At 36.3% G+C, this 13845-nt stretch overlaps 1 protein-coding gene across 5 annotated transcripts in view; it reads right to left on the bottom strand.

The window, feature by feature from the left end:
• The window catches only part of fynb (FYN proto-oncogene, Src family tyrosine kinase b), a 64324-nt gene extending 52386 nt beyond the window's left edge, over positions 1–11938 (bottom strand). For 3 of the 5 annotated variants that reach the window (XM_058755159.1, XM_058755158.1, XM_058755157.1), the window contains exon 1: positions 11765–11938. The gene's annotated coding sequence lies outside the window, so the exon portion shown is untranslated. The remainder of the gene's footprint in view (positions 1–11764) is intronic. The other 2 variants (XM_058755161.1, XM_058755162.1) reach the window with 1 other exon arrangement.
• Between the last annotated feature and the right edge of the window lie 1907 nt (positions 11939–13845).

The following is a 13845-nucleotide window of genomic DNA, read 5'->3' as shown; positions in this document are numbered from 1 at the left end:
AAAGATTCATTGTGCATTGTAGTCAGCTTCATGGATTGTATCACAAGAGCCAGTCAGTGAGCTCGCAATCAACTTTCATGCGGTTCAATACACAATCGTATCTAAATGTAGGATTGAATTCGAAACTGCACTGACTGACGCTGATAGCCATACCAATGGAAGGGATGAAGAAAAGTTCAAATACAGCTGTGCAATAAGTCAAGCCCGCATTGTATTTGTGACTATCACCTGTAAACATTACAACAGTGACTAAAGTAAATATCAAAGATGGCGAAGTCTCAAACGGCAAAGTCTTTTCACAATTCACATAGCAAAAGTTCAATAAGGTGCAATTTCATCCATCAAATGTTAATTTACAGATGGCAGCTTTTGAGCTGTGGAGTGAAGCATTTGAGTTTTGCGCAGACCACAAAACTGATTGAAGTAGCTCCAGTGGTTTGACAGTGATGCAAACCTTCAGACAAAACAGAGATCATCTGCTTCTCTGAAAGTTATCAAACCACACATGAAAAACCCGGAACACAACAGACACGTACATATGCAGCTGCAAGACACATATGAGCAGCACCCTCACGCTGTATGACAGTCCACCAGTTGTCCAGTGCGGTTCTGTTCACAGCATGGCTTTGCCAAAAATACAGTTGAGAGTAGACAATATATGCCGGTATTCGGCAATGCGATAAATCACAATAATGAATATTAACGATATTGTTATTGTGGGCACTTCAAAATACCGTGAATATTTTTTTTTACAAATTATTCACATTTTTTAATGCATTTTAATAATACTTTTCCCATCAACTGGTAACAATGCACAACACCTGCACTCTTATGTAAACAAGCACGGATGAGATGCGCATGGCGGGCGCATGAAGGAGACGCGCTGAATGAAAGCGCTCATTCTCATTCACAGCAGATGGCGCTGATGGAACCACAGAAATGCAGCTGTTACCCCGGAAACCCCGAACAGCTGCTACTTTCTGAAACATATTTAAATGCGTTAAAAAGCCATTCGGCTTTTTGTACTCGCAGTGGTGTTCATTAAGTGCCAAATACTTAGTTAGACTTCATAGTTATTATTTTCAAATAGTTAACTTTTTTTACATTTTAATCTGAACTACAACATGCCCTAGATATTGTTTGATTTATTCAACTCTTGCAGCTTTGAATGGAATTTGGCTGATGATACACAGGACAACCTTTTGAGCAATGTTGCCGGGCAACTTTGGTTAATGTTGCGTCAACGGGCAACCAGGTGAGACACAGGCCCACGACCGATCTAAAGTATCTGGATAGAAAGTGCCCAAGAAACATTGCTCAAAAAGTTTCCTTGTGTATCATCAGCTGTAATAAGCAACTTTTCACTCGAGGAACAATTCTAATGTTTAAATTACTATATTTTGCTTACTTAGTTTACTTTTTTTGTTTTGTTTTGTTTTTTCATTTTGACTTTTTATGTAAATGTATCAGGTTTAATAAATCCTGTATAAATTATTGTGAGTTTTCTGTGTTTTATTGGATACAAGGTTTGTTCAAAGATAACACAAAAATAACACATACTTGACACAAATTGTGTATTTATAACACATTAGTGTGTAGAAAATTTTCAACACATTTCCCGTGTAAGCAGGAATAACACACTGGTTGAGTTAAAACCAACACAAACTGTGTTGTCCATAACACATTTTCAACACATCCTTTTTAAGAGTGTAGGTCATTTCAATATTTAATAACACGTTAAAATCAAAAGTTGCTACTGTGTTATTTAATAAATCTGAGTTAACATGAACTAACAGTTGTATTTTTGGTAACACTTTATTTTAGGGTCTCTTAACTAGTTGCTAATTAGCATGCATATTACTAGACTATTTGCCATTTATTAGTAGTAATTAAGCACATATTAATGCCTTATTCTACATGACCTTATTCTACATCCCTAATCCTACCCAATACCTAAACTATTAATAAACAGCAAATTAGGAGTTTATTGAGGGAAAAGTCGTAGTTAATAGTTAATAAGTGTTCCCGTATTTTTTAACAAAGATTAATAACTTCTATAGCAAATGTAGCTATTGCTCATTGTTAATGTTAATGCTTTAACTAAGGTAACACTTTAGGATAAGGAACACATATTAACTATAAACTAAGAGTTTTTCCTGAACAAACTCCTTATTTGCTGCTTATTAATAGTTAGTAAGGTAGTTGTTGAGTTTAGGTATAGGGTAGAATTAAGGGATCTAAAATATGATCATGCAGAATAAGCCATTAAAATGTTTATAAGTACTAATAAACAGCTAATATGCTAGTAAGCATGCTAATAAGCAGCTAGTTAACAGTGAGAATTGGTCCTTAAAAGAAAGTGTTACCACTAAGGGTCACTAACGAGATCTTATTGTAAAGTGTTGCCTATTGGTCTTAATAATTCTTTTGCACTTTAATCTGTGTGAAAATTTTTAGTTTATACATTTTTTGCATATTGCTTTATGGGGTGTAAATTAGATGGTTCGTCACGATACGATACGATATCGATTCTCATACCTAGCAATACGATATTTGCTGATACCTCAAAAAATTCGATTCAGGAGTATATCGATCGATATATCGATATTATATATTTATTTAAATGCAATTTAATGATATTATATACCTATTTAAATGCTATTTTAACTTACAAATGCAACCAAAATATATACCATGAACATTTATCTGAAATTTTCACATCCTGTACCTCAATAGGGATATTCACACACACACAAAAAGGAGGCCTACGCTTTTTTTTTTTTTTTTTAAATAGTCAAGAAAATAAACAATTGGAAAAACAATTCTGGCTGCTACTATGGGCTCAGTCCAAAAAATATTTTCTACAGATAACCAAATTACAAGCAATAGCAGAAAATAAATACAATAGAACAAAGACACAAGTTCAATAAACAGTGCTTTTCAAGTTTTTCAGCTCAGTCTAAAATACATTTTCAGATACGCTACAGAAATTTAATTTCTTTTATTTTCACAGTTAAAATCTTTAGTTAAATAGTTCCAATAGTTTTTGTACCTAGCTATGGTATAGAACTGTGAAAATTTACTGCCATTGCCACCAATTACTACACTAACTCTAACATTATTAAGATGTCTAGTTGCTGCATGAAAGGATGCTCATACTGACAGCGATGAAGCCATTTGTGTGAACACACTTTAAAATGCTTCTCAGCTTTCCACCATGTCTATGGTTATACTAAAGTTCAGCTGTGCATAACTACTTAAGTTACCACTGACCTGCTAATGCTAAACCATTAATACTATTAGTTTAAAGTGTTAATCTACATATATCCAGTTAATGCCTAATATTTAGCCAATGTTTTGTATCCAAACAAGCAGCGGTTCAGATGAAGAGGGTGTTTGATAAGAGACAGAACGTGGCTGTGTTTGTGTGATTCAGCGCTGGCCCTGGGGACTGTGAGGAAGCAAACTGTTCCAGCTAATTTAATTCCTTTAGAAAGTCTGCTTCCCAGACAGCAGTCACCATCAGCCACACACACACACACACACACACAGTCGCTCTTATAATGACACCCCGTATCACTAAAGATAGAGTGGCAAAACCATCTCCATTTTAATATTTTGAATTTAGGAGGCTAAGCATCCCACCAAGACATGTGATATATCACATTTGGCCATCAATTGTGTGGATGTGTGTAACTAAACCCTGCAGCACAGAAAGACAGAGCTGAGTCTCGAGTTGTAAAATTTGTTTTTCAAAAAGAAAAACCCCAAATGTTACATCCCCCAAACCTCAACTATTTTAAACATTAATTCTGAGCTAATTACATAGTCAAACTCAATTAAAGGTAACAGCTTGGGTTGTCACAGCTGTTATTAATTAAACATTAACTGATTACATTTTTATTAAAGAATGGCATGGAAGTGAAGTATTGTTCTCTTTTTTTCTTATTGTTTGATTAATACTAACAACACAATAGACATTAGCAGGTCTGCTTGGATGCATGTGTACTGCAAGGCAGATCAAATTTATACACAAATTCTTTTCCCAATTAAATTCACATAAAAGCATCTTAACCAGGAAGTCACCACACTATGCTACTGCTAATAGAACAATTTTAATTTTTGATACTTATAACATCCCTAATTGAGTCCAAATCGTATCATAAGCATGGTTATGATGTTATCTTCAATATTCATTCTGTACACTGAACATGCAACACTAACTGGGGTAGATATGCCCTGGCCAAGCATTTCATAGCCGCATTTGAATACTTGTGTAAAGTACGTTTCTGGTCTGAGGCTACAAAGTGGCCAATTGTTGAGTCCTTCTATGTATTGGCTGATGTTCTCTCTCAAAGAACAGGCATAGGCTCCCTACGCAAGGGCAGAGCAGTGCACCGTGGGCCGTGGTGATATGTGATGACCTCAGCAGAGGCTGGGGGTGGGGCAGCTGAGACGAAAAAGAGCCGGACCCACTCTTTCCACTGGTCAACCACACACACAGAAAGAACAGCTGGATCAGAAGATGAATACCTAAAAGACCCACTTTATCCTAAAACAAAAACTACCAACATTTTATTTAACTGTCTTGGATTTTTACTTTCTCAGAAGAGTATGCAAGAAAATGAATTCAATCAAATCCTGGTGGATAAAGTCTCAAATCTTGCACTATTTCCAGATGAATGAAATTGAAATGCATTGATAGCATATACTGCATGAGATTTTAGAACTTCTGAAAAGATTTTTGGTTTTATTGGTACACTGTAAAAAGTGCTAAGTTGACTTAACTTAAAAAAATTTAGGAAACCCGTTGCCTTAAAATTTTTAAGTAAATGATAATTAAAAAAATAAGTTAATTGAATTGTCAAGTTCACTTAACTTTTTTTATTATTATTATTATGTACTTAATCATTTTAAGGCAACGGGTTTCCTCAATTTTTTTAAGTTAAGTCAACTTTCACTTTTTACAGTGTAAGATGTCATTTCAGTCTGTTCCTTACACACCATCAGTATATTACAGTAGTGCTTTTATATATCTTTTTCCTTTAGAAGATTGACATTCTCGATAAGTTTTGGGGAAAGTTACTTTTAAAAATAATGCATTACGATATTGTGTTACTCCATTCAAAAGTAACATTACTTTTGCATTACTTTTTGTCACCTGGGCTGAGCGTGCTTATTTGCTTTTTAATAACAACAACAACAACAACAACAACAACAAAAACTATAAGTTATATTTTTGGCAAGCGTAAGGACACTTTCATACCAAAAGTGAAATTAATAAGCCTCAGTCCCAATTTCTCTCAAATTGGGGACAAGAGTGATGTCAATGAATAAATAGGAAAACAAAGCAACTTGCGTTACTTATTTGAAAAAGTAACTCAGATATTTCGTTGTAAATTTGAAAGTAATGCATTACTTTACTAGTTCCTTGAAAAAAGAAATCTGAATACGTAACTCGTGTTACTTGTTATGCATTACCCCCAACTCTTCTTGAGCACTATGAACACAGAGCTATGTTCAAAATGTTCCAAACTAAAAAAAGTAATACCTATTTGGAATGACATAAGGGTGAGTAAATAATAACAGAATTTTCATTTTTGGGGAAAGATATTGCTTTAACCACTGGTGAATGGGTTTGCAGGTCAGTTTATAATTTGCAGACTCTCTCCTTATGCACACTTGCTGAAGATTAAGTGTACAATATTTTTATGTTAAAATACCTTATATCACAACTTAATATGCAATGACTACTAAAATAAGCCATTCGTGGGATGATTCTCCTGAAAAGTGTAAACACTGCAACACTGGCTCAACCAATGGCGGATGAATTCATTTCTCGCCCATGGAAGTCAATATTTTGGCTATTCAGGGGTGTGTTTTCCAAAAGCAAGTTTCATCATTACCAACATAGTTCAACGATACTTTCCCAAAATCATGCTTCTAATGAACATTCGCGAACGACACCACAATGTTGTGTGGTTGGAACTGCAGCTCTCCGCCTGTGGTTAGAAGCATAGTTTCAGATTCTTGTTTGTATATGTGGACTTAAATAGATCATGCTCTTGAGCAGACTTAAGCTAACATTCAATATGTACACGATTTTCATCTTTTGTCTTTTAGTTTAATGAAATTGTCATTTTTGAGGAGCATGCTTCTGCGAATGTGCTCTAGTAACCTGGGTGAAGCCTGAAGTATAATATAAGATGAATCTCTCAATTGAAATGTAGAAATAAAGCAAAACAACAAAACAAAAATACTGAAGTTTGAGGCCACGTGTATTATTTGTTCTGATTCCGATACTAGTATCGGAAATTCCACCGATACCACAAAAAATTCTGGCATCGGTATCGGCGAGTACTTGAACCCATGTACCGATCTGATACTATTTTCTTAAACAAGACCTACAGTTATGCATGCTAGCTTTGCTTAACGCTGCAAATTGAAAATCAATTCTTCACTGCTCAGAATGCAAACACAGGAAGTTGTGCTGTGTTGCCACAAGCAATCACTATTTAGAGCCGCGAAGAAGAAGTACAAACGTGGTAGCACATTGCTACTAAATCACTCGCATGTGCGACTAGAGAGAGAGTGTGTCTTACATGTAGCGCGTCAATTCTGCATGGTATTTAAACAATATTCTTTGTTGCATTTTCCTGTCAAAATAACGGAGTTCCTTTGGAATTATTCAGCTTTTAAGAACTGCCGGGTTCTCTGGTAGTAGGCGGAGCTAATGCGCAAATGACAATCTCATTGGCTGGCGCTCACCTATTATCGTCCCTGTTTTGATGTCAGCAAATCAGTTCAAGCGAACGCACACATTAATATTCATGAATCCAGCAGCTCGTTAATCCTTAAGTGCGTTTTATATTGTTCTTAGTAGAGTTCATAGTATGACTATTATCTTATCAGTATTATTGATAGTTTCCCCCCCCATTTTTTACAGAAACACTGAATGACAAAAAAAGCACCACCACCAGTCTTAAGTTCAGTTAAAATGACTAATATGTATTCATACATGGTTACCAAGTTTTAATTCTAATTGCTAAAGTTATATAATTAAATAATACTTGATTATCATAATATATTTATAATGCTTGACTGACTGATGTTAAGAGTGCACTTTCAGACATTTAAAAAGATGTGCCATTTTCCAAACATTATATATTATATTTTTTTGTTTACTCATCAGACTATCTATCTATATCTATATATATATCCATCTATATCTATATATCTATATCTATATATATATATATACAGTATATGGTGAAGCACACCATAAAATAATTGTATCAATTCATACAGGGCTAGTAGTACATACAGCTGTATAACCAGATACACACCCAGGTTTTGGATCAGAACTTGGTATCGGCCGATACCCTGAGCCTAGGTATCGGAATCGGTATCGGGAAGGGAAAAAGGGTATCGGAACATCTCTAGCAATAAACCAAATCTCAAACCGATTAATTAGCAAAAGTTAATACTGCACCTTCTCTATAGCTAACACACATGCTGTTGTCTTTGTTCTGCATCTTTCCTCAACGTGTGACATTTTACCTGCAATATTATAATAAAGTCTCTGACATTTACCTTACACAGTACAGGTTACAGACTCTAAAACACGTCTGGATCGCAGGCGGGGCAGTCAAGGCGACGTCTGATGGCATAAGCACGTCTCTATGAGATAAGCCCCATACACATTTGTGCTCTCAGCACAAATCTGACAGAGGGTGAGCAAAACAGGATGACACGATACTATCTAGAAAATAAACGAGATATTTTCACCTCAGCAAACCCTCCAGTGCATCCCAGTCAAAACAGCAAGTGAAATAGAATCCCAGAATGTTCCAAACGTTCGTCTGTTTCCACGGTTACCTTTCCAGGGTTCTGCAGACTGATGTTATGACCAGTTGCTTCATTCAGCTGCTTCCTTTTTGGACACTGACCATGTAATGCACATTATGGATATGACTGCTAAGAATTTACATGATTTACTTCAGCAAGTAAACCTCAAGAAGTACTGGGTTAATTGATTAAAGGGTTAGTTCACCCAAAAATGAAAATTCTGTCGTTAATTACTCACCCTCATGTCGTTCCAAACCCATAAGACCTTCGTTTATCTTCGGAACACAAATTAAGATATTTTTGATGAAATCTGAGATTTCTGAGAAATCTGCTCGCACTTACTGCAGAACATAATCAACGTAACCAGCACTGTTCACGTTCAGCATGTGCACGCTTTCTCCTTAATGTAAATAACGCTGATTACGTTCTGGGGAAAGTACCATTGTGGTACTCTCCAAAATGGTGGAAGACGGTAACTCGGGGAGAAAAATGGTTGAATAAATTGTTATTTTTGTTTTCTTTGCGCACAAAAGGTATTCTCATAGCTTCGCAAAACTGAAGTTGAGCCACTGATGTCACATGGACTGTTTTATCAATGTCCTTACTATGTTTCTGGGTCTGGGAATAGTTCAGTTGTGTTGCTGTGTATGCAGGGTCAGATTTCATCAAAAATATCTTAATTTGTATTCCAAAGATGAACAAAGGTCTTACAGGTTTGGAGCGACATGAGGGTGAGTAATTAATGAAAGAATTTTCATTTTTGGGTGAACTAACCCTTTAATATCGGAAAAAATGTCAAATATTTTAAAATAATTAGTTAATAATAAACTGGAACATATGAGATGCAAACCGCATTTTTGGTTAAGGAGAATGTGACTTAATTTCCCGGAAGTGGTTTTGTGAAGTGTTTTGATGTTTCCACCAGCAAATACCAATGTAATGTTTAATAAAATGTAACAAACACATACAATCCCAAGCAAATAATGATGACATGAACAAAACTGTGCATGAGAACTGATGGACAGCAATGAACCGTGTTGGAACGTGTTGTAGAACAATATGATTGAAGTGACATGATTAGTCATTAATGACTTTCCTTTATTTAGTTGTTACTTACTGTTAACTACTCGAGAAACTTGCTGTTGTTAAATCCAGAAATGCTGTGACTGAATCATTGAGAAAGGAGTTGAACTTAAGAACCAGATAAATCAGACTCATGGTTCGTGTATTTTGTAAACCAATTACTTGAAATGACCTAACTCAAAAGAATGATTCGTTCACAAACTCTACTTATAGTATCTACATGATTGTTATGGATGAAAAAAAGAAAGGCGGAGTGGATATCAGTTTTTAAGTGAATAATGATTTTTGGTCTTCTTCTCAAGAAACTCTATGTTTTAAGAAGGCCTGGAATATAGTGCATGGGTCACTTTTATAGTGTTATTGCGAACTTTTTGAGAGTTTAAGAGTTTCAGTACCCATTAATTGTCTTTGCAGTCAAAACGTAATGGAAAACACTGGCCATTCATCCAGGGTGCTTCCCTGCTTACAGCCTGTGATAGTGGGACAGGCTTTAGCATCCCAGGCAGCGACCGTACACAGGACAAGCAGCTTGGAAAATGAATGCAGGGATGGTGATGGAAACGATCTCTTTTCTATTTACAGATACAGATTTATAACCTAAGGGGGCAGAGTGAATGGCAGAGAAAATAGTGCACCTTTTTTTTTTTGATTTTGGAAAAATTATTCCTTCTTTTACTAACTTCTTTTCAAAGGAAAGAGAGTAGGAGAGAAAGTCAGAGAAGACGGTATGTGTGTGATTTCCACCAACCCTGAGAGAGATGCCACACGTCCCACTAAGCCTACTTAATTTTTCCAGATGGAACAGTTAGTGTGTATAACATGTAGGAGGGTATGTGTGTTGCTGTGTGAAGGTTCATGAGTGCATCTGATTATGATGGAAAAGAACGGATCAAACAAAGCAAGAATCAAGACTACAAATTGCCTGGCAGACAGACAGACTTACTTAGACAGCATTTTTGGGGATCAGGCACCACAAAAATGCTGTCTAGGTAGGCAGCTCATTATGTTTTGTGACAGAGCCACTGAACATTCAAATAGATCCAATTCAAAGTTGCTTTATCGTAAAGAAATTATACCCAAAAACTACATTTGTTTCATTTCAAACACATATTTTCTCTTTTTGTAATGGAACACAAAAGGAGACATTTTGCAGACACTAGATTTGAATGTGCGCACATGCAAATGAGATTTGAGAACTGATGAATGCTTTGCCTTGAAATAAAGTTAATTTTAGTTATTGGGTAGGATTAGGGATGCAGAATATGCTCATGCATAATATGTGCTTTATAATACTAACAAACAGCCAATATTAATAAAAAGGCAAGCTACTAAGCAAACAGAATTGCTCCCTATACTAAAGTGTTATTGTAAATTAGTACATTTTGAGTAGCCTAAGTTAAAATTAGGTTAGAATGTTCTCACTAAGTTTACTCTGAGTGATAGCTATTGCTCTTCAATGGTTGCATTTAAAAATAAAAGGTAGTGCTTCTGTACATCAAATGTAGAACCGTTAAGTGCAAGACGCAGATCGAAGAAAAAGACTGATGTTCTAAAACTGGTCAGTGCATTTAACAAACATGAACCAGAGCATGGTCTTGAACCCCAATCAGTTAACTATCTAGATGGCATGTTGGGCAGAGAATACATTCTGAGTCAAGAAGAGCACATGATGCTCAAAACTGCTGTCTGCAACTTTTAAGACACAGCCACAGTCTTGAGCCTCAGTATCACAGTTGAACCATCTGTATTGTTGTTCAAAGCAGAACATTGCTTTCAACTGGAAATAAATCTGTGGTTCCAGAGTCAAATGGCATTATTAGCTCTGGTGATTAGCCCCAAAAAAATCTGTATCCAGAGTGCCCACGAGCAAAGACATAATAACAACTGACATAATAGCGCCAAATAAACAACTGTAATAAAGATAAATGACAATTTGAGCAGAGGACGCTAGGGAGGGGCAATCGACAGAGAATTTAACTGGACAAAAATTTGAATAGGCATACACCTATGTGTGCAAAATGAGTCACTGGCAGCGCTCCAGACAGGCTGACCAAGAGGTGGGAGTTTTTCAGAGACTCTTTTTGGAGGCTATGACAGTAGGTGGTGACAAGTGTCTTTTTTAATCAACAGATTAGTTCAAAAACACTTATTCATTCAGGAGCGAAAGACAATCAAGACTTCTGCTTGAAAACATGCAACATCTGATCCTTTTCTGACTTTTGTTTAGAACTATTTTTGTTGGAGGCTAATACATAATAGATAAGAGAGTAACTGTCAGTGCTGTGTCTGATGTAAGTTACTCAGTAACAACTTCTTGATTATTTATCAGCTGTATAAAATCAGTATCACACTCACAATTGCACAACTGTCATGCTAATATTAAGTACAATCAACTCTTGCTCATGACATTGCATATATGTATATATAAAAAGCATTACTCGACGATGCAACGATGACCTAGTTGACGCAGTTTAAGCAACAACAGTAGGCATCGATAAACAAATTTTGATCTGAGGGTTTGAGCTGAAGTGAAGGATGCGGACTGCAGGTTTATGCCGACACAGCAGAATAACTGAGTCAACTAAATATCGACTGCATCTAAAAATATCAGTAACAGTAAAGGCAACATTGTGTCTGTGGTGTTACAATCACTGCATGCAACAAAAATCACAGCTGCAGCATCCTTAGGGCAAATCCCATGACATAGACTTATCATTACTATACATATGTTTATATGAGAAGAATGAGGGCATGCATTGAAATGCAGCGGATGGTGAGCAGCACGTTTCCATTTCTATTAAACTACAATAACCAACACAAATAATGCACTTACCCAGATAACAGCCTAAAGTCCTGTCTTGATGTTTTCCATGGTACACAAACCTATCACAAAGATATCCGTGATGGTGTACAGAATAGCAGGCGATCGGGGAACGGCGAGTAAACGGCGGATATTAGTCACTGCTGCGAGCGGCTGGCTGGTGATGGCGCAGCGGCAGCATAATGAAACTCAATGGCGCTGCGTTTTGATTGACATCTCCTTCAGCCAAAAGAATGCTCTGGATCGCGTTCAACGCGAGCTCGAGCATTTCATTGGCTGAGACGGTTGTCAATCAGCCCCCACCCGGGGGTTTGTAAACAGGATAGGACTGCGAAGGACTGAACACGCCGGGGCGAATAACGCATGTGTCGCTTTATTGACTCCACATTGAGGGTTTTCATGCCTAGCGTTGAAAGAAGTTACAGAAAACGCTCCGTCCATTAAGATTTTCCATCAAATGAGGTTACGCCTCCTCCGTAAACATTTTGCCTCAAAGCCCTATACCATCTGTGCTTAATGCATTAATCATTAACTTACTTAAATGTTGCTTTAAAACTGCAGCCACGCTTATAATAAACAGAATGTTATCGTTGGTGTGGACACCATTATCATCATTATTATCATCAACATCTCTTTTTTTTCAATTTCCATAGTAAAGTAACGTTCTAACGAAAAATATAATGTGAATATCTTTATTATGTTATAAGTTTTTATAAAAAACAGTAAAGCAGTCGGGCTGTGTTTCTGTGTGATTAAAATCCTCTCCACTGTGTCTAATGCATTTAGGCCTATTCTGTATTCAAAATAGATGCTACGGGAAGTTTCTATGTCATTTTTAAGCGATAATAATTATAGCTACTTATTCCGGAAAATAGCTGTTGTGTGCTGTTTGAGATGCTGTAAAAGAGTGAGTTAATCAGACAGATTTAGATGTTGTTGATGATAAATGGATGTTGCGCACGCAGTCTTTCATTATAGGTTCAAGAGCCTTATAACAGTGATGTTTGGCTCAATGCTTCCATCTGTCGACCAGTCATCATATTTTAGTCACAATGAAATAGGGTTTAGGTTAGACTAGTTTAGTATTTTGTTTTAGTAGGGAATCAGCACTGTAGCTAATTGACAGGTCAGATGAAATATTTAGAATCGGCTGTGAGCTGGGATTTGCACAGAAATCTCACACACACACACACACACACACACACACACATCTGGTTTGCTATCTTTGTGGGTATTCTCCAATGTTTTTCATAGGTGTAATGTTCTACTATACAAACTGTATTTTCTATTTATTTTTTATGAGCTTGTTTTCGCATGGGGACCATATAAAATGTCCAAATTTACTAGTATTTCTATATTTGTGGAGACATTTGGTTTCAGTAATGTAGGGAATACTAGAACACAGAGAGAGAAAAAGAGAGAGAGCTCACAAGCTCATAAATATAGCTACTAATATGTCTTCACAAGTCTGGGGGGAACATTATCAGTTAATTGCAAATAAACATACTTTTTTTTGTGTTGAAACATACCAATCATTTGGTTTCTGATGTACGGAGCCCCTTAAGGGACATGGTGGTGGGAAAAATTCGGGATGAGTGGAAAAGGTTTTTTTTTTGCGTTCGCTCGCAAAACTTTTGCATTCTCTTGCAAAGATATTTGCGTTCTCTGCAAAACCGGTTGAGTTCGGACAAACTCTTCCTGTTTACTTTACAGCTAGCAGTGGTTACAGCTCCACAATGGAGCGGTTCATAGAGTTTTATTTTGAACTTGGACTCAAATATAAAGAAATACAGTCAGTGGTTAGTTCAAGGTATGGTTTTGGGACATTCTAAAACGCTTAATGTGGTTTAATGTATTAAAACAATGACATTGGAGGCCCAAATTCGATAATAATAAATACTAATAAAATTATTAGGCTAATATTAATAACCTTATTAATAATAAAGCAGAATAGCCTAGAATATGAATGCAACAACCTGTATGTAAAGCTTTTTCTCCCCCATAGAAAACCTTAAGGTAGGCTATATGAACGAATACGGTGATTTAAAAAAAATACCAAATCTGTTTACAGTTTATATTACGCACAGAAAAGC

This window comes from Onychostoma macrolepis, chromosome 20, assembly GCF_012432095.1.
Source record: "Onychostoma macrolepis isolate SWU-2019 chromosome 20, ASM1243209v1, whole genome shotgun sequence".
Lineage (NCBI taxonomy): Eukaryota > Metazoa > Chordata > Actinopteri > Cypriniformes > Cyprinidae > Onychostoma > Onychostoma macrolepis.
This window is presented reverse-complemented; position numbering and strand designations above follow the sequence as displayed.